The sequence below is a fragment of the Pavona decussata genome, unplaced genomic scaffold (assembly GCF_977016875.1).
Source record: "Pavona decussata unplaced genomic scaffold, jaPavDecu1.1 SCAFFOLD_50, whole genome shotgun sequence".
NCBI classification, from domain to species: Eukaryota; Metazoa; Cnidaria; class Anthozoa; order Scleractinia; family Agariciidae; genus Pavona; species Pavona decussata.
This window is the reverse complement of record NW_028145472.1, coordinates 318696-340717: the sequence shown is the minus strand read 5'-3', so window position 1 is coordinate 340717 and position 22022 is coordinate 318696. Positions and strand designations below refer to the sequence as shown.

The 22022-nt window shown below is 39.6% G+C and overlaps 1 pseudogene across 1 annotated transcript; it reads right to left on the bottom strand.

The window, feature by feature from the left end:
- Positions 1–1782: 1782 nt before the first annotated feature.
- On the bottom strand, positions 1783–8294 carry LOC146481354 (uncharacterized; annotated as a pseudogene). The gene is made up of 5 exons (XR_014864464.1): positions 7200–8294; positions 5903–6401; positions 4490–4698; positions 3354–3698; positions 1783–2727 (listed from the first exon to the last, which is right to left on the bottom strand). The product of XR_014864464.1 is annotated as an uncharacterized LOC146481354 (transcript).
- Between the last annotated feature and the right edge of the window lie 13728 nt (positions 8295–22022).

Here is a 22022-nt window from a genome sequence, read left to right as displayed (position 1 = left end):
TCACAGGCAATGGACTCAGGCTGTCTTTGCTAATTTCATTAAATAAGTTACGGCTTTTAGTCGCTATTATCGCTCTCGATTATTCGGCGGCGTTTGCGGGTTGGTGGCGACGGTTCTTCATAACTTCCGTGATAAATGATCATTGTTCCAATCTGAATATGTCGGGTGCAGTTTCGGTGCGACTGTGCCAAGGAAATAAATTGGTTTTGGAGAAGAGACGGTCGGTTTAAGTTTGAGCTAGGACCGGCTGACGGGCCGGCGACATTTTGCCTTGTGATTTCTGAGGCTTCTTGCTGAACAGCGAGTTGTTGCTGAAACGTGTCACTTAAAATCTTTGAACACTCTCTTTTTGTGCACTTGTTGTCTCGCTGGTGTTGTGGGAAAGGCTCCGTCCATCTTTGTGCTTTGTGATTGCACAGATTTTCCTTGCGTCCACACCGCGCTGGAACAAAGAAGTGAGAGTCGATGCACGAATGCAGTGATTTGTGTACCACTCCGATAACTCTGCTTTGATAGAAATCCTTTCCATCATCTTGCTGATGGTATTTTTTCCAGAGGTTCATTTCTGTACCAGTGTCAGACGCTTGCAAAGTTTATATTCTTGGTGATAGCTTTGTTTGGAGTCTGAAACAGTGCCTTGCAGTCGGGATGAGTCTTGCTGAGATAAAATTCAAACGCAGCCACTGGATCAAGTGCAGTTGAGGTTTCGTACATACGAACATCCGAGTATCACTGCTTAGACTGTTTAGCGCCTCCTTGGTAATTTTTAGTTTGTTCAGTAAGTTTTTCGGTGACGTAACGGGCTCCAGTGTCATCAGTTTTTATTTCAAATGACTGCTTTGAAAGCTCCCGCCATCCCTCTCTGCCGCGGCGAACAAAATCAAAACACCACGAACACCAAATAAGCTCAACTAACTCCACCCATCTTGCCAAACGCCGTCCGTGTTCTGCTCTTCCATGAAGTATCGATCCAATTTCTGCATGTCTCCTGACTGCATGAATAGATGATTTGTGTTTTGGTTTCGCATTGTTCTCTTTCGTAAAAAGCTGAGCTTCACTTCAAATATTTTGTTGGCAGACACGAATTCGCTGTCTTGCAAAATGTTTATGTTTCGGCTGAGGGAAGCACAGGTTAGATGGCGATGAATGGCCGCTCCAATTCCAGTCAATGCACTTGGAGGTAATGTTTGGCCTTTCTCTGTTTTCACTTCAGTGAAAAACTTTCGCAGCATTTTACTCAAGTCCTTTGCACTTACTGTTTTGAGATCCACTGCAATTTTTCTTTTCTCACACCATTTCCCGAACTTTTTCACTTCCCACTCAGTTGCTCTCTTAGTGTTTTTCGCTGGAGCTTTTTGTTCAATTTCATCCAGTTGCTCGTTTGGGACTTCTTCCATTTTAAAATAAAATCTCCAAACGTCAATGCAATCGTTCACTACAGAATTTCAAAGTGAGCAAGTGCAAACTCATCCACAAAAATTCGCGCCAACTCTGGCATTGAAACTCAGGATCTCATTGGCCGAGCAAAGTTGTTTGACATCTCTGCAGGCAATCAAAATCAGTGCGGCAAATGCATTTCAGCCCGTGCGTTTGCCGTTTGGCCCGCAAAAAAGCGCGTTTTACCGAGGGCAGTTTGTCATTTGGCCGCGCGTATTGATAATAATGATTATTATTTGTTTTTAGTAGATGAATAGATACAGATAGTTTTTATATATTATATGTATATATGTATTTTTATTATTATGATTACATTCTCTTTTAACTCCTAGGATAACAGGCTGCGCTGTGCGCCCTGTGCAGCTTTTTAACTGATTCAGTAACATCCAGTTGAGAACTCCGCTATAATAATAATCACTGTTCCACATCTTTGGCTAGAATTATAATTTGTAACATCAGTATAGCTCAGATCCGTTCACCCACAACACACAACAAATTAGATGCAAATGTGTGTGCCAAATTTGGTGCTTCTACGCGGCCGATTTGTCACGATTTTTTCCTTAAGCGGGTGGACTATATAACAAGGCTCGTGACCTAAACAACAAACGTTGTTATCCGACCCCTCTACCATGTACGCAAACAAGGAACCTGAGACGAAAGTACAATTCAGTGATGACAAGAGAGGCTTAGTGACAAAAGTCTTCTTAGTCTTCTCGGAAGCCAATAATTAACAGTTATCCTGCGAAATCGCGACTTATGACCTATGACTTATGTGATTACTGTTTAACGAATATTTTGGAAATTCACACTCGGTACACTATTATAAGTTTATCATACAGTACGTCGTTGTCCCCGGTAACAGTCTTTCACTCTCAACTAGCACACTGCTGCCTTTCTGTGATAACAGCTCTTAGAAAATCATCAGCGTTGGCCTCTGCGCATGCCCGATATCCTTCATGATGATAGGCTGAGAACATCCGAGGTGTAAAGAACTGGTTGGCCGTGTTAGTTTGTGGGAAGACGTTGCAAAGGATCTTGGACAACCGCTGACATGATTTTCGGTGACAACACTCGCAGCAACATAAAGTCAATTTACTGACGTCATCATGGAACATTCCGTCAGGCTCATCAAGCCCGTGGAGGTCAATAACAGCGGTATCACCGTGGAGGTCAACAACAGCGTTATCTACGCAATCACTGGCGTTAGGTTGTGAATTCTTTGGTATGATAAGCAGAATTTCTCCTTCACCTTCATCACCAGATTCATCGCTTTGATAATAAACTTTAAATCTGTTGAAATGACAATGGGAATAGTATTGGTAAGAAAAAAAGGAAGTGGGTTTAGTTTCATAAGAAATGTGTACTGCAATCTTTTTGCTTAATTGTTGCTAAGGAAGGTTATCAAGGTTTCTGGGAACCTTAACAACCTCCAGGAATAAGCTGTTGGCCGTTTCAGCCTGAAATGTTCTTAAGTTAAGTGGTATAAAATTTCAAAAAATCGATATGAACATGACGGGGAAACCTCAAAAAGACCATATTGCGCTGCATCATATCAAATTTCTTTTACATACGTGTCTGGCTAGCCTACATTTAAAGAATGCTGTTACTACGTGTTTTTAGCTCGTCGCAAAATAGGGTACAGAACTGAGTATAAATGCTTTATCTCTTAGTCTCAGCTTGGGTACGTTGTAAGCATATTCTTAAAATCTGGGTCAATTTCAGCCTCAATTCTCATATAAAAAGGTTCTTATATAAAAAAAGAGTGTAATGGCCTAACAATTCATTTGTCACGACCTCCTGGATTAGTGAACCTAGAAACATCTTTCACCCAGTAGAGGGTAACAATGACAAAAAACGGTTTCCTCTTTCCCAGCGAGATAAACAAAATTAAGTGACTTTGTAAAACAAACGCGTACTTGTAATGTCGCGGATTTCCCCCGTTCTGTTGTTTCGCTAACTTCTCCCGCAAGTCTGAAATGACATCTTTACCATCCTCACTAAGAAACGAGCATTTCAGCTTGGCCCGGGCCAGATGCATTGCGTTCAGAATGCTTTCTCCATAGAATGTATCCCCGCCCTTGTGGCCTCCATCTACTACGACAATCCTTGGCAGTCTTCTTTTCAACAGTGGAAGAATAGCAAGGTTTTCAACATGGCCACCATCACTGAGTAACAAGATTGGTGGCGGTACAGGTCCAATGTTATTCTTAGCAAATATTTCTCTCACATAATAAACGAAAGAACTGTGCACGATGAACCATCTAAAAGTAAACACAAATGGAATTACAAAACAAGCCTTTTTGAAAACGTCAGAATTGACGATAACGATAACGACGACGACTATGATGATTAAGACGATGATGATAATGATGATGATAATGATAATGCCGATGATGTAATCATGATGATGATGATGATGATGATGATGAGTCTTAAAGTCTTAAAGAACTAAACCTAGATAGGTAGAGCTAATTCAAATGTACACGCAGGAACAGGTCTTATAGTCTGCGTACATGGCCAGGAGCCTGCAGGATGTAACTACAGGAAGGGTGGCCGTCTTGAACGCTTGAAGAGTGGGAGCCATCACCACATTTTATCATGATGATGATTATGATAATGATGACATGGCAATGACGTGTAAATGATGTTGTAGGGGTGGTGTTGTGATGTCGATGGTAACGATGATGATGATGATGACGATGATGATGATGGTGGTTTCGGTTAAAGCTATTATGATTGTAGTTATGGTGATGGTTACTAAGGGTGACGGTGATGTCAGTATAATATCTCATTAAAGAATATCATAGGACAAGGAGAACAAAATCAATCTAGATCATGTTTTTACAGAGGATCGCTGCGACGTTATTGTGGTCAACTGCCGCCTATATAGTTGAAATCAATTATCCCAGACTTCAGATTTAAGGCTACTTTTCAGTCAATCGATTAGATTAAAGCTGCACGGTCCAATCACTCAATTTGAAGTCTTGCTTTTTCGAAGAAATCTTGTTTGGCCATCGGACAAAAACATACGAAAACTATGCCACACTCTTACCTGGCCAATCTCTCCCACCAGCGTGGTTCTGAGGCTCCTGTATCAATGAGGGCGATGATAGCCAACACGATGTGAATGATCAAAAAGATTATCATTGCGACTTCGACAGATGACTCGAAAGTTGTGGCTGCAGAATCATCATAAACATAGATTAATGGCACAGCAATCAAGGGAAGTCCACGGAGAATGTTTACCAGATATGCAGCGATCTGTTGAGTTAAGAAATAAAAAAAAATTGAAAGAGAATGAGGGTGATGGATCTGAGTGGGAATTTACCGAAAACGATGGAAGATTAAATAATGTGTGGATAAATGGGAACTGTTAGTTATCAAGGGAATAAAACATGCCAGGATGATCACATATTTTTGGTAAAATTTTACGTTATTATCTTAGTTCTTACATGAAGCACTTGTAGACCACCTACCTAACAGTGAGATTAGAGATCCAAGGAATTGCCTTAGAGGGCCTGGATTGTGTTCGACTACCGGCGGTTAAAGTATTTTATAATTCAGCCCGTTGTAACCTCCTTTCAAACAGTGGCCTCGATGTTCGTCGTCCGTACACAGCAGATATCCTGCGATATCTACGATACGCGTGTGTCGGGGAAAAAATGGCAAAATAAAGATTGCCTCCGTCTCTTCTACAATAAAACTGTGCTTTGTTATCAATGCTTTAAATGATAAAACAATTATCCTGCTCAATCTTGCGAAATATCCCTTAATGTTAGCCAACTCGGCCTACGGCCTCGTCGGCTAGGTATCAGGCCATATTCCGCGCGATTTCGCTGTTGTGATCTATCAGTTAAAAAACATAGCATTTATCTGCTGACAGTTAGAATGCAGGGCACTTCTCAGCTATCAGGACGACAGCAACAAAAATATTAACCCAACTTAGCCTCACAGGAGGGGAGGGACAGACAGTATCCTCACTGGATTAAAATAACTTTTGATATCCAAGCAAAAGTCAAAACCCTTTGTAAACAGCTTTTCATAAATTTATCTGGCAACAGCTTAGTACGAGATGCCATTCGTTGTCCGCAAGGTTTTTCTTTTTCATGGCTGCGAGCACGTTTTGTCATGTCAGTGTGTTTTTAATATTTTAAATCGAGGAATGACCAAGCTTGCTTGGCGTCCACAAAATGAGACGATGATGTCATATGACGTTTAAATAAAGCCTTTATTAACTTATTGTGTTCCTACTATAAACTTAAAAAAAAGTCGAAAACGCGCTTGCCAGAATGTTGACGACGTGGCGTAACCAATGAATGTCATACAAAATTGTTTTCTCCAGATACATTGAAGGAAAAGTTTGGTAGACTTATTAAATGAAGTTATGAATGTTTAATCTAGGGTTAGTAAATTAAATTAGGCAAATCCTAGTTGTTAAACGATGACAACGAAACACGAAACATACCTTCAATGCCAACGATTCCTGTTTCAGGGATTTGACGTTCGTTACCATGGTAGCGCCCATTTCGAGATCAAGAATTGTGTAAAGACGAGTCAGTCCTGTAATGGACTGATCATATTTTCCCATGTGGGTTGAAAGTGCTGCTGCAGATGTTGCCATGGCATCTGACAACATCACATCTTCAGGCTCCAGTCTACCCTCGAACTGCTTTTTATTCGTATCGCGGTCAAAGCGTTCAATCCCAGTTGGTGACATAATCAAAAGCTCATACTTTTCCTTGCAATCGTGACTTATTTTCCAACGGTTAACCACCATATTGGATAAGTACTCGGGCTTCATTCCTTTCAGATCTGCTAAGGTCAGAGGTCTTGTCCCGTCGGTACTTTGTTGCTCATTCCGACGCAGACATGTGCACAGAGGGCAGACGTCCTGAACGCGGATACCTGAACATCGACAGGGTCCCAGGGCGTCCTTGTGGTAAAATGCCTTCTGTAACCTCCACCTGCGTAGAAAACGTTCACTGTATTTATTTGATTCTTAAATTACGCTCATGGTACAGATGGTTCTTGTAACCGACTGACAAGCAGTGGTTACTGATTATTTTTTAGTTTCGATCACAGACAAAAGGGACGGAGAAATGAACTGGGTAAGTAAAAGTTGTTAACTCTATAATCATCTGTGGCTAGCCAAAGCAAACAGTCCTTCCACACCAAATCAACTCGTCTAAACGCTTCTTCATTTAAATGCTCCTTTCCTACTGGCATTTGCGTGAGCACGAGTTTTGCTTACCGATCACAGAGCTTAGTAAAGCAAAACTGCAGCGAACGCAATCGTTTCGACACTCACTTGAAAACCGATGCAAGAAAAGAGTTCAAGTTTTTTAATCAATCAAAACATCAATATCAAAGCAAAGCGAGAGAAAAAAGAGCGAAATACTTTGACAGTCAACTGAAAACCTCTGTAATAACATCTTCTTTTTGTGAATGATGTATTATTCAGTGAATGACACAGGCATACTCGGAAAAAAAGGAAATCCGAGTGCTCTTCTCAGGAGTCGTACGTAAGACCTTTCGATTACTAGTTCGGATGCTCTACTAGTGAGCTACAGGAGACTCGTGGGAGCTAAGACCATTTAAACTAGGTTCATGGGACAAACATCCTGCATACTACCTCGATTGGAATGTCAATGTGTGGCATATGCGCAATGGAATAAATGTGATGAAATATTTAGAGCCTGGTGAACAAATGATATATTATTCAGTGAATGACACAGGCATACTCATGAAAACATGCCACTCACCTGTTGAAAACATGCACAAGTCTCTCTTGTACTGTGCTCGCCAAAGGCACCATCCACAACGCGATCCCAGAAGCTCCGAGCAGCCAATAAAAAATAGAATCAGAATACGCAATATGACCGAACAACTTGAGTTGGTACACCTTCCAGTATATTACGTAAGAGTAAATGTAGATTATCAGGACATAAGACGTCTTGGTTCTTAGCAGAGGAAGAACAATCCATATTATTACGGCAATGACCCCCCCAAAGATTTTAGCCCATAGTGGAATCTTCGTGAAAAAGTCGTAAATTGTGAAGGGGATAAACGTGAACACGAAAAAGCTACCAAAGATGTATTGACTCAGATGAAGGAAGATTTTTAGCATTCGACATGACCGTTTGATTAGCCTTAACAGAACGTAAGAGGTGCTGAATAGAATAAACAACGCAATAAAAAGTATTACAGTGTCCACATCGTCAGTTCCCTGTAAGCAACGGTGGATTTCCTCATTACGCGATGAAGACGTACTCGCATCCGTTAACTCAGCATCGCAGTCAGCTGCATCTCGCATTAATTTTCCAAAGAAAAACTCAATGATAAAGGCTTCCCCATTTGATGATTGGCTGAATAACGGTCACCATCGTAACGAGGCAGGAAAAAACTAGCGTGTCTAGGATTCCTTTGAGGGGCTCCATCCAGTTGCATATGTATCCGCTCCTCTGAGTCATGTGGTTAAAGAAATCCTCGTACCAGTCGTTTTCCTTTCCTTGTACCAATTCTGTTTCTTCCCCTTCTTCCGCTTTTGTTCTTGCCTTCCTTTCCTCTCGGTATTTCCAGTCCAGGTAGGCAGTACCTGTGTAACCGCCCCCTGACACACAGCTCAGGAAGTCCACCTCTACTCCACGCTGGAGCAGTCTGCGCAGGACTCCGGAGCAGAATGCCGCTGACCGAATGCCACCACCTGAAAATGCAAGGCCGGTCTTAGCCATAATTCCTATAAAAACAAGAATAGAAAATGTATAAAGATTATATTGTACAAAGAGCGATTGTAATCTCATTTCCTAGTTTCTTGCTAACATTTGTTGATGACAAGCTAGATGGAAATATGGCTGTGTTAGTCGAATTTCACAACTTTCACCTCTCAATTGTTGAACAGAACTGAACTGCATTGCAGCCAAACGTTTAACAGATTTCCATAGACGATGGATGGAACTTCCTACTAACAGGTGTAGAAGAGCCTGTGAGTACGAGTCACTTTTGTAATTTATTCTTTTGAACTTCGGCTAAATCGCATGTTGTGATGAGTCCTCAAAGTAGATGAACTTTGTGCCCTCAGATTTATTACAGTAATTAAAGCTTACGATTGCAATTCATCACATTATAAACGTGAAGGTTCATCGTTTATAACTAGCAAATTAGGAAGTTTGGAATGATCTGCGCTCTCCAGAACTAACAGCTGCAAGTCTTGCAAAATTCACGATCTCGCTAGTGGGTTTCGAGCAAAGCCCGGGGTGTGAAAAGTTCGAATCACACATTTCCATGGCCTTTCCATGATCATAGGGATGATACAGTAAACTCAAAGGTCTCGCCAGACCTGTGGCCGGTTACCGTGGTAATTTTAGATTTAAACGTATGATATTTCCGCATCCGAGCCTTACTTCTTGAGTCAATTTTTGTTTGAAGACTAGTCCACATCAGTAAATTTTCTGTGGCAAGTTTTCTGTGACAAAGATACATGCTCGTGTATACGAGACAGCAAATTATGCTATGTTCAAAACTCGTTTGCCGATGCGGTTGAAATGACTTTGGACAGCGGAGAAAATGCATAACAACAAGGCGAGGGCACTAAGTATTGCTTTCCATCTTTCTGAAAGATGGCGCTTCTTAGCATTGTAGGTGGAAAAACGAAAGAAAATTGAAAGGAGATGATGGGCTAGACCCTGGGCATGAGACGGACAGGGTCAGGCTCCGGGTTTGGCTTGGAAACCATTGCCCACCTCCTTCGCATATGACATTTTTACTTTTGCCACATGTCACTGGAGTGCCAGTTTTTTAGCAACTGCATTTGTCACATTCACTAGCAAATAAAAAGGTTCATAGAAAACGAAAAAAAAATAAATTTTTTTCGTGGTAAAAATTACTTATATCTTCGGACTGATTCTTGCACTCTGTCAAGCTTTCACATTAGCTGTTGAGCGCTTCTTAGAATGGGCCCGCTTTGATTGACTTTTAATGTCCCTCGTTGACATATCAACGAAATGCCAATCAACTTCAAGCTTTATTAATTCTATTTTTATGACATGTCTATCGATGAAACGTCTAGCGTTGGACTGTCAGTATGAGAATGGCCACCTGCTAGGAGAACAATAGAGTTTACAATGTAGAACCAGCGAGTCAATAACACAAATTTCTGCAAGGCTGATCGGACTGCGTAGAAAACTTAACACGACAGCGGCATGATAGAGACCAAACAATGACCGAGAATCAACAGAATGTGGCAACCGTGGACAGCTGTTTCGAGATGGTTGGCTCTCGTCAGCACGGTTTAGCACAGCTAAAAGTAGAACAACCAACGCGAGTCGAGTTGTCTACCAAATGCACGTGGTAGTGATTTCGGATGGGCCCAAACTACCACATGCATTTGGTAGACAACTCGACTCGCGTTGGTTGTTCTACTTTTAGCTGTGCTAAACCGTGCTGTGCTACGCAGTCCGATCAGCCTTACAGAAATGTGAGTCATTTATATTTTTGGCTCATTAGATCTTTTACAGATCCTGCGTATACTTGCAGTAGTTTCGTTTGCGGCCCCTTGCTTATTGTTTACTTTTAAGTCAATAACATCCTGTCTTAACATCCTTTCCTAGTTCCTGCTCTTCAATTTTCCCTATTTCAATTACTTTTAATTTACTTTTATTTCATTTGAACTTGTCGAAAGTGGAAACAAACTGATTTTAAGTCATTATTGGATGCAACTACTTCTTTCTTGCCTGGCTTGCAAGGTTGTCGTTTGATATCTTATTTAGCTTGGGATAAAAGTATTCCAAATAATTTAAGGGCAAAAACAGTTATTCCATCTCGTGTTATTTGCGAAACACGGACCTGATAGTTTACCATACAGCAGTCGACTTTATCTGCTTACAGCATCCGAAAAAATCCCTTCAGTCTAAAAAACTCGTTTTCACTACAAAATCTTCAAGCATACAACCTGCTGCAAACTGTCATGAAATAGAAAAATGTAAACCACGGTGAATCTTACTTCGTTATAGAGTATTTTGTTTTAAAAACGTTAATGAAACTCCCTGAGCTAAAACGGCAAATCTACTGACCTGTTTTTAATTGTCGTGACCAATGCGGCTTTGTCGTATGTTTTACAACCTGCCAATAAAACCTTTTATCTTGTTTCTTTCTTTCTGTTGTATACCCAACAGGCTCATAAATATGGACAGTGGTAATTAAGCGACACGCGTTTTAAGAGCCACTCCTATTTTATGGTTGCCGAAATGTTGCTAGCAAAATTCGCTAAAATATATTTTTATCCGATAAAATATATTTTCGCTCCATAAAATATATTTTCATTCGATAAAATATATTTACATTCGATAAAAAATATATTTTCATTCGATAAAATATATCTTTATTTGTTAAAAAATATATTTTCATTCCATGAAAAATATATATTCATTTGATAAAGTCACGTGGTAACTGGCTTAGGCCTGGTTTCATTGCTTACACATGGCGACTGATGAAGACGTAACCGAGATTGACTGCTGTTGACTCCACGTGGGATGATTTTTTCTCAGCTCTTGCTCATCCGATTTGACATCTACGAGTGCAATGATTCGAGAGGAGATAGATTTGACAAAATGAATGTATCCTGGACAACAAGAGTCACTATAGGCCGACATACACATACTATACTTCGTGTCACCCACCAGGTGTCAAAAGAGGTTTTACTGAAGGTGAAGCAATGAGACTTCTTACAACAACAAAAAAGTGAATGCTGTGCCGCTGTCACTAAGGCCGCACAAATGGATCAGAGAATTAACTCTGCAGTGTATGTTTAAGTGCTAAAGTGAACCCATGAATTTCCCAATTTCCCATCGCACGAGGCAAAGAAGAAAAATCTCCGACCTCGACGGGAATCGAACTCACGACTCATACTACGGAAGCAAGTACAGTGGAACCCGGTTATTAAATACGGGCATCACGGGGACATTATTCGGGATGTCCGTGTTTAGCAGGCTGTCAGAAGAAAGGTCACAGACAGTCGCGGCCGGACACATTTTTCAATCAACTCAAAGAATAAAACAGACATTTTTACATCCAGAAAATGTTGTTTAATTTCTTAACTGTACAGTAACTGTAACCTTACTCTCATTTGCCATAGTCTCGGACTAAAATTAGGGACTGTGCAATAATTATCTGGAGAGGGAGGGGGGGGGGGTTCTAAGATTAATAGGGAGGGGGGGGGGGAGGGGGCTGAACTTAAACCAAAGCGCAGGGTAGGGGGGTAAGATGTCATTTCTTAAACATTTGTAGAGGGGGTTAGAAGTTAAACTGAGAAGTCTGATCTCAATCCATGGACTCAAGTTAATGTATATTACATGTAAGCTCATCAAAATAAATTTTTGGAATCTTTTAAGAAATATTAATATTAACAGCTTCAAAACCTTGTACTAAAAATGAACAGTTTATCTCAACGATATTGAACATATATTCAAGAACTTGAGTTAATCCCGAGTTGGTTTTGAACAAGCACTTCCGCTTCCCCAACGAAGCATTTACAGGAAAGCAAGTCTCTCAGACAAGATTTGTCCGTATGTGATGTAAACAGTAGTAATGTCTCTTGGTCAATATTGTCAATTTGCTTATGGTATCTCAGTGGAAACAAGGCACAATTAGTTGAGCGAATACTTAAGCATGCAGATGGTTCTGTAGCAAGAACATTTGATAAAGACATCGAAGATGATGATGAAAACATGTCCTCCAGTTCTCATGATGATACCTCAAGTGATTCTGAGGAGGAGTCAACCGAGTATGAAGGTGGTTCATCAGGCGACGATTATGTGGAGCGCAGCTTCCAAGTTTTATTTATTGATGATGCAGACATACCAGAAGTAGTGTAAAGGTAAAGAGGGATGTAGGGAGGATTGGAGGTCGGGGAGGGGGGGTTGAAAGTAATCTCCCCTCTAGACGGGGGTGGACAAGAAGTTATTTTAACTTTAATTCAGATGGAGGGGGGGTGCAACTTTATTTTAAGGCCTACTTTGCTAATAAACTTTGTTTATAACATAGAGGGCAAAATTTTCTCGTAAAACAGAAGCGGCCCGGAGTAAAAACATCCGTAAGCATAACAAACAAACAAACAAACAATTCACCTTTTTCTTTGCGTACAAAGCAGACAAAACGACAAAGAAGTCGTTGTTGTAGCGGCACAAAATGAAGAAGCCAACAAATGTGGAAAAGTCGCGCTCAGCCAATCAGGAGCAAGTATTTTCGCCGCTCCACCAATCAGGAATGAGTAATTTTGCCCTCGGTGAAACGAAAATTAAGAGAAAATGCCTTCTGTCTCGACCAATCAGCTTTCAGTAATTTTGTCCTCTATGTTATAAAGTGTGAAGAGCGACCATCTTTATATAACCCTGTTTATTTACGTTCTCCGTCAGTCAAACAATTGTTTTTACCATAAAAATACGCGATTTCCGAAGCTAAAAGTCTGAGCATTGTTTTTTAATTTTGCGCTTTATTCGGGTTGCTTAAATTACGAGAGTGTTGCATTGATGGCTGTTACCCAAAAATATTGTGGTCAAAACGATAGCGAGTTGTGTGTTTAGTGCGTTCATTGTGCATTGTGTTTTATTTAAAAGAAAAAAAAAAAAAAGAGAACTGAGATGAATGGCGTAGTATAAACCACTGAGAAGGGAGACAACCTTCAACTTAGCCTTTGTTAGCGTACTTCCTAGAACTCAGGCTAATTTACTATTTTAAGTAGATTTTAGAAGCCGGATAATTTATATTGTGTTGCAGCCAAACCTACACCACTCGATTTTCTATCGTTGCAATAGTTTTTCGTAAGTTTGATTTTAATGACGTTGATCAAACGTTGTTTTCTCCTCATACAAATTCAGTGTGAGGCAAGGGTTCTCTTTTGAGCTGTTTCAAGATAGCCATAAAGGCTTGTCAAGCACCCAAATTTTTGCCCCATTGTACACTCTCAGACTTCTTTTAAAAACATTTCCTACGGCGCCATTGAGCTGATTGAATAGATTTAATCCCTAAATAGAGATCAGGTACCACCCCCCTCCCCACTCCAAAAAAAAAAAAAAATTGAAATATTTTAGAGCCTTCGGAGTACTTAGCTTTCGAAAAGGAAAAAGAAAACTCTGGAAAGGGTCCACCATAGTTGAATTTCTACAACGGCTGAGGTACTATTTGAGATTTTACTGTAGTAAAAGGCGTTAACTATGGTTAAGAAAAGGTAGTCAAAGTTTATTATAGTAAATCAGACTTGATTACTTTTGAGGTTTTGTGTTTCGAGTGCGTCAATCAAACGTTAAGTTGGTGACAGACGTGAATAAATACAGACATTTCTTTTTCATTTGCGTGACTGATTTTCAAGTCAATAAAAATAGGCTTCATTCTGTCATAAGGTCTGAGCGCGTTAGTGATTATGACTATTGTGGCTCTTTTGTCTTTGATTCTTGCTATCCGGAAAGCTAAGGGGTTTCGATTTCTGGCTTTTTACTTTCTTCGTAAAAGAAAACGAGATTACGATTGCTCTCCTTGCAAGGAAAATCCGACAGCAGAGGAGACGGAGAGCAGCTTTCGCACGGTGAAGACGAGCGGCTTGGGTATATCCCAGACCGCAAGGCTGGTTTGAAGAGATGTATGAAAACCAGGTTATGTCATCCTTGTTATAAAACTACGGGATGGTGGAGCTCTGAAATAAAAAGAACTGAGAGTCAGCCTTAACGTTAGAAGCGAGAACAGGCTTCACAGGCTTCGACATCCATTCTCGTTGCCAAGTTTGCGCGTGCTCTGCGTCCAGTTGTGTAAGGGAAAAATACTTCGGCACCCTTCTCAGCGACCTGGGGGCGTAATAGCGGGAATCGGCGCACGTCTTCTAATATTTTGCACCGTGGGAAAAAGTATTCACAAACATCTATTCATAAGCAAACACACAGTGATTCAGAACGTATCTCAGGGTAACAAAAGCAGTGGTTTTACCACTCAGATATATAATTATACTTTCGATTGGAGAAGTTAAATTAAAACTTACCTTGAATTAAAGGAAAAGTTGTCTAACATGTTTAGTTCTCGTCAGAATTATCTCTGCAGAAACGGACCGGCTAACTGCCCGCGCTGATTGGTTGAAAACGAACTCTTAGCTTTAATGGATAAAGGCCACCCTTGGCGTAACAGTACAAATAACAAGGTGTTTGAAAGTGAAGTTTCCGAAGAATTTAGCGACTAAAACACAAAGCCAAGTAGAAACATAAACAAACGGAGATTTGCAAACATGTCAACCGCCGAAATTGACGAAATTAGAACAAAGGCAGAGCCAGAAAACACTAAAGATAACATAGAATGGGCAGCTCAAGTTTTTGAACGAAGTATGTAAAAATGCCATAAGCTTAAGTACAGCGTTAAAAGATACGGTAAACGCTCGTTAGCTATATTTTCATGTAGAAAAATCAAACAAAAAATAGAGAAAACTGAAAATTAGCTAGCGAATACACACATATAAGCTTACAAGATCCTAACATTTTCCGCGTAAGTTCCATCACGGCCACCGCCTCTCACCGCAGTGAAGCAAGCCTCAGAAATTACAACGCTCGTCCTTCGAGTGGACAACTAACAGCTTGTTCAAATATCCTCCCCGGAGAATTGAGTGGGAGGCCACAGCAGTCACAGCAGCCGGCCCAGTTTTCTTAACCGTGTCAACAGTTCGAACAAGCCTTTTGCTACCGTGAATTCGACTGTTGTTCATTCACAAAACACAGCGCAGCAGTTGGTTTAATACCAGCCGCAAGCTTTGAGCAGTTTGTTTTCGAATTGCCATGTTAATAACGTGCAGAGTTTCATGAGCCACAAATCCATCGGATTTCACTGAACATTTTACTTTCCCATCCTGTGACTGCAAAACAGGATGGGCCTAGGCTTAGGAGTTGAGTGGGGTTGGATTAGGGTTGGACACAGCCAAAAAAAAAAAATGGTAGTGTAAGGAGGCCCTGCCTAAGACCTAAAAAAAAAATACTCTTATCAGGGTACTAGACTCAGTGGAAGTCTTTCTTAGTAGTACCCTTATAAGAGTACTATGAAGAAGCGCTGGCGTTATATTCGAACTATGCAAAGTTTGTTAACTTTGATGCTTCGCTTTGACATGTTTGACAGCTTTCGTCTTCTTTAACCAATCAAATCATTCGAACTAATCTAACAACGATTGTGATTGGACTGTTTACGATTTACAGTTTGTTTCAGACAGGTTGTAAAAAAAATTATTTATTAATATCCCTAATATCTCTAATGATAATCGAGGGGAAAAAACTGTAAATATTTCAAACCCATTTATTTAGCTTGTGTGTGGTATACTGTCAAACAAAAGCTTTGGGAAAAAGAAGCCGAATTCTTACAAATAGCTCAATGGAACAACGAGAATTGACATTTGTAGCGTAGCTATTTAGTGCTCACGAAGAGACGCATGCACATGAAAAGATCAGCGCTATTATTTTTGTTTTAAGTTTATTTGTATCTTTTCCTTTATCCAAGTAGCAAAAACCGATATTCATGAGTGATTTGTTTGAGCTTTTGGTCTTGTGGATGAAATCGTTAACAATGTGAGCTTTAAAACGAACCTGAACTATTAAGCAGACAGCAGACTTTGTATGCGAATAGAAAGGTTCGCTAGCTGCGTGGTACTTAGTAAAACACAACATACAGATGAAAGTTAGAGGGAATAATAATGCAAAAGTTTCAAACGAATTCCAAACGCTTCGGGGTTTCCCTTCTTCAATGAGTGGATATCGAGACGCATTTCAAAACAGAAAGCACTGAAGGAGGGCAAAGCCCGAAACGTTTGCAATTCAATTATTTTAAATCATAACTTAGTTTCCTCGATGCTGTTTATATAGTTTTACACTGTTAAAGGTTATGGTAAATTTTGAAACTGTGGATAAAATCCTAACGGTGTAACCATTCAAGTGGAGGCTGTTGTGATCGTTCGCATCAGTACTTTTCTTTGGTGCTGATTGTTATGTTGTGCAACTGAGTTGATTTTAACTTATGACTGGATTTGTAGATGAAATCGTAGGCTCAATTGATGTGCACCCATACAAATTATTGAACAAGTTTCAATTGAGGTACGTGTTGGAAGACCAAGACCAGCTTTTTCGCAAAATGGACAATGCAAATAAGCTATTAATGAGTTCAATGAAGGTTTTGTGATCATGGCTCTTTTACAAATATCGGCCAACAGCAACTTAGCAAGCGTTGGCAAATGCCTATGCGCTTCGAAGACTATTTCCATTTTCCAAAACGTTTACTTAATTATAAGTTATGGGCAACACATCCAAGAAAAGGTTTCCCTTCAGAAAAACAGTCGTTAATCGAAAAAAAAAAAAAAACGATTCCAACAGTGACGAATTAACTCGTGAGCTTAGCGTCTGTATAGCAAAATTCACTCTGATAAACGAACCAAACGGAATTTATTTCTTCTCATAGGCAGCGATGAACTAAGTATTACTTTCCTGTGAACCTGATTGCTTGTAAATTGTAGTTTGAAAACTATTTTTTGAGACAGCACAAACGGAATAATTTTCTTGGGCGATGAAGACAATACCGAAATCTTTACGGAAAAAAAGATGCTGGGTCACTCACTTTAGCAAGCCAAGATGTAGGTATTTCAGTGTTTCCAAGTTTCCTGTCCGAAAACATTTACTGTTTTCTTCGACGGAAACTAACACGGGAAGTTGTAAGGAAACGAGACTTTGAGGAGACAGGAAGATGTAATTAGTAACTGTTTGTTGAACAGAAACAACAGCAAAGTATTTAGTAAAGTGGACACCGGATTTTGATTTGGCAAACTGCACGACTTGTTAATTACGAAGCAAATGATCCGGGACAGGGACACGTAACAATTCGTTTCGGAGGAACGTACTTCTATTTTGAAGGCCTCTTAGCCACCTCACAAAGTCGGGCGCTCAGCTTGAAATTGTGGAGAAAAACTCAGTGGAATTTTCTTGCATTGGAAATCTAACTTCTTTGTTTTCGGAGAGAAAAAAAGTTCCCTTCAAAGTGCAATATTTATGTATACAAGGGCAGTTGGCATTTTTCGGAAAGCCAACGGCAGCCTGCAGATTCGAATTTGAACTGAACTGAACTGAATATCACTAATTAAGGAAGCCGGAAACGAGCTGGGAATAAACACAAGAAACATCATTTTAAGTACATTTTGCATAAAATTTCCTTTAGGGTGTCACCGTACGGAAAGGAACTGATTTAATTGCTTCAAATACGTAGTTGTTACCAAATAAACCTCTAATAAAATGCAAGAGTTACACCTTTGAATCAATTGATATGTTTTAACTATCGAGTCTTTGGATATTTGCATGCATCAATTCAAATGAATTCTACCTGATTAGGTGCTGTATGATTATGCTGTATATATAACTCTGGCGAGTCTGTGAATGAAATCAACTAACTCTTCAAATACGGTCAAATGAACTTTACTTTCTTGTGGTGTTGTTTATTGAGCTGTGTAAAGTGGCTCTCACTTGATTACGTAGATAAAATCGTAAAGCGTGACAAAGAGACAAAAGCTATTGAACAGTTTTTTACCGATCTTTAATGTCCTCTTGGAAGTGAAATGCTTTCATGACTACGTAGACCAAATAATATTACCCACGATTTACCAGTGGGTGATACCTTAAACCATAAAGCGTGTCATTATAACATAAAACCACTACTTGGCAGGACCGTTATTTCGACGCCTTTGTAGGTCACAATAGCCGGGAGAAGACATGTAGTAAGTGGCCTTCTTTCGAGAGCTTAAGAATTCCTGTTTGGAAGTAGAACTGAGCGTGCGCTTAACCGCCAAGGTTAAGAAAAATCATCCGCTTTCAGAGAATGTGTTGTTGACCATAATGTTTAATGATGCGTCAGCCACGAAGTACGATTCAACAAGGGCAAACAACGGAACCCAAACGACTCTTCAGTCTGTCTTCTTCAGGTTAACCCTGAGCATACCTCAGTGACCGACTATCGCGTAACGCGCATTGTGATTGGCTACAAAGGTGCCGTCTATCGATCGATAGACGGCAGTTGGTCAGAGCGCGCGCGATTTAGCATGCATCATTGCACAAATATATCAAAATTTATGAAATAAAAAGATATTTTGCTTCATAGATCGATCACAGAGGTATGCTAAAACAATTAGACGGCTCGCTCTCGGTTTCTATCGCCTTTGATAGTTGGCTCGGGGCTTCGCCCCTCGCCAACTATCAGCCGATAGAAACCTCGAGCTCGCCGTCTAATTGTTAATTATTATCGCCGATTTAAAGCTGATTAACCTTAAAACCCTAAATAGTATCAGCATGGATATTCTACCCTCTCTATATTCATACATTCCTAACGTTAAAGGACAGTTTAATCATCATAAATAGCGAGACGCATTTCAAAACAGAAATCCACTGAAGAAGGGCAAAGCCCAAAACGTTTCCAATTCAATTATTTTAAATCTTAGCTTAGTTTATTTGATGTTGTTTATATAGTATTACACTGTTAAGGTTGCGGTAAATTTGAGACTATGGATAAAATCCTAAAGTGTAACCATTCAAATGAAAGCTGTTGTGATGGCTCCCGGCTATCAGTACTTTCCTTTGGCGCTGATTGAATTATGTTGTATAACTGAGTTGATTTTAACTTATGACTGGATTTGTAGATGAAATCGTAGGCTCAATTGATGTGCACCCATACAAATTATTGAACAAGTTTCAATTGAGGTACGTGTTGGAAGACCAAGACCAGCTTTTTCGCAAAATGGACGATGCAAACAAGCTTTTAATGAGTTCAATAAAGTTTTTGTAATTATGGCTCTTTTACAAATATATATCGGCCAACAGCAACTTAGCAAGAATTGGCAAATGCCTACGCGCTTCGAAGACTATTTTCATTTTCCAAAATGTTTCCTTAATTGTAAATTATAGGCAAGATATCCAAGAAAAGGTTTCCCTTCAGAAAAACAGTCGTTAATCGAACAAAAAAAAAAATGATTCCGGCAGTGACGAATCAACTCGGGAGCTTAGCGTCTGTATAGCAAAATTCACTCTGATAAATGAACCAAACAGAATTTATTTCTTTTCATGGACAAATGCAGCGATGTACTCAGTATTACTTTCCTGTGAACCTGATTGCTTGTAAATTATAGTTTGAAAACTGAATTTGGAAACTTCTTTGTCGACATTTGAGACAGAGCACAAACGGAATAATTTTCTTGGCCGATGAAGAAAATACGGAACAGTTTTTACGAAAAAAAAAAAAAAGATGCTGGGTCACTCACTCAGTAACAAGCCAAGATGTAGGTATTTCAGGTTTCCAAGTTTCCTGTCCGAATATATTTACTGTTTTCTTCGACGGAAACTAACACGGGAAGTTGTAAGGAAACGAGACTTTGAGGAGACAGGAAGATGTAATTAGTAACTGTTTGTTGAACAGCAACAACAGAAAAGTATCTAGTAAAGTGGACACCGGATTTGGATGTGGCAAACTGCACGACTTGTTAATTGCGAAAGCTAATGATCCGGGACAGGGACACGTAACAGTTCGTTTCGGCGAAACATCGGCGCTGGAAGTTTATCCACCTCAGAAAGTCGGAGACTCAGCGTGAAATTGTGGAGAGAATCTCAGTGGAGTTTTCTTGCATAACATACCGCCTAAACCTTTCTAGGCATTGGAAATCTAATTTCTTTGTTTTCGGAGAAAAAAATAAAAGTTCCGTTCAATCTGCAATATGTATACAAGGGCGGATGGCATTTTTCTGAAAGCCAACGGCGGCCCGTAGATTGGAAGAATATACTGAACTTAGGCTCCGTTTCATGAAACTTTGTGCGAGTAAAATGTTCTGCTAAAAAATCCAAACAGATGAAACTGTGATGTAAAGTATATGAAATAATTCATATATGAACTGCGGATATAGATGAAAGTGAGAAGTGATCATCGCAGTGAATTTTCCAATTTATGCAATTGGAAATTGGAAGCCTGAAAAAAATTCAGGCTTCAACGGGATTCGAACCCGTGACCTCCGCGTTACCGGTGCGATGCTCTACCAACTGAGCTATGAAGCCACACATTGGGAGCAAGGTCAATTGTAGGTTCCCATTTTCCCGTGAGAGGAGTGAAATGATGTAAAGTATATGAAATAATTCATATATGAACTGCGGATATAGATGAAAGTGAGAAGTGATCATCGCAGTGAATTTTCCAATTTATGCAATTGGAAATTGGAAGCCTGAATTTTTTTCAGGCTTCCAATTTCCAATTGCATAAATTGGAAAATTCACTGCGATGATCACTTCTCACTTTCAGATGAAACTGTGTTAGCTTACACAAAATAATATCACTATTAAAGAACCGGAAACGAACTCAGGGAACACAGGAAATACATTTTGCATTAAAGCTGTGTTCGAGTGTCTCCGCAACAGTGCGGAAACTAAGGATGTGGTTTCATTACTTCAAACACGTAATTTTTACCAAATAAACCTTTAATTCCAACTGTTACAGCTTGAGTCAATTGATATGGTTTTTACTATTGCGTCTTTGAATATTTACAAACTTAGTATCCATTCAAATGAAAGAGGCTATTTGATCAGTTGCTAAATGACTATGTTGTATATATAAGTGTGGTGAGTCTATGAAAGAAATCAACTGACCATTCAAATACAGTTAATTGAAGTCAACTTTCTTGTGGTGTTGTTTATTAAGATGTGTAAAGTGCTTCTAACTTGATAACGTAGATAAAATCGTAAAGCGTGACAAAGAGACAAAAGCTATATTGAACAGCTGTTTACCGATCTTTTTAATGTCCTCTTGGAAGTAAAATGCTTAAAAGACTACGCAGAACAAATAATATCACCCATGATGTACCAGGGGGTGATACCTTAAACCATAAAGCGTCACATTATCACATAGAACCATTACAGGACAGAACCTTTATTTAGACACCTTTGTGGGTCATAATATAACCGGGAGAATACCAAGTAGCCTGCTTTCGGGAGCTTGAGCGCACATTCCTGTTTGGAAGTAGAATAGCGTGCGCTTAACCGCCGAGGTTAAGAAAAAGGAATTAATGCTTGGAATTGTAGAGACTAAGGCTCTTTGAGGATTCTTTAAAATTCAGTATTCCACAGAACAACTCCCTTAAAGCGAATATTCAATATTTCATAATTTGTCTCGGTGAAGTGTAGATTAGAGGCCAACCTAGTTTTATACTTGTGCCTTGACGATATAGGAGTGAAGAAATCGTTAAAAGCAGAAGGTAGCTGCTTTAAATTAAATTTAAACATGAAGATACAATTTAAATAATATATAACATAAGGTATTTCATAATATTCAGATCTTTAAAAAAATGGAGGCGTATGTTCCTTATAATAAGAAAAAGTGACAATTCGAACAGCTTTCTTCTGCAATATAATTGCACCATAGATTAAAGAAGGGTAAATGAGTAAGAGGTACAGTGGGTAAGATTGGGATGATATGGCCCTTCAGTAGTGTGACCATTTAATGAATCTTAAATAATCACACTTTTTCAGTTTCTGCTCGTTTAGAACTATTTCTCGGATTCAAGAAAA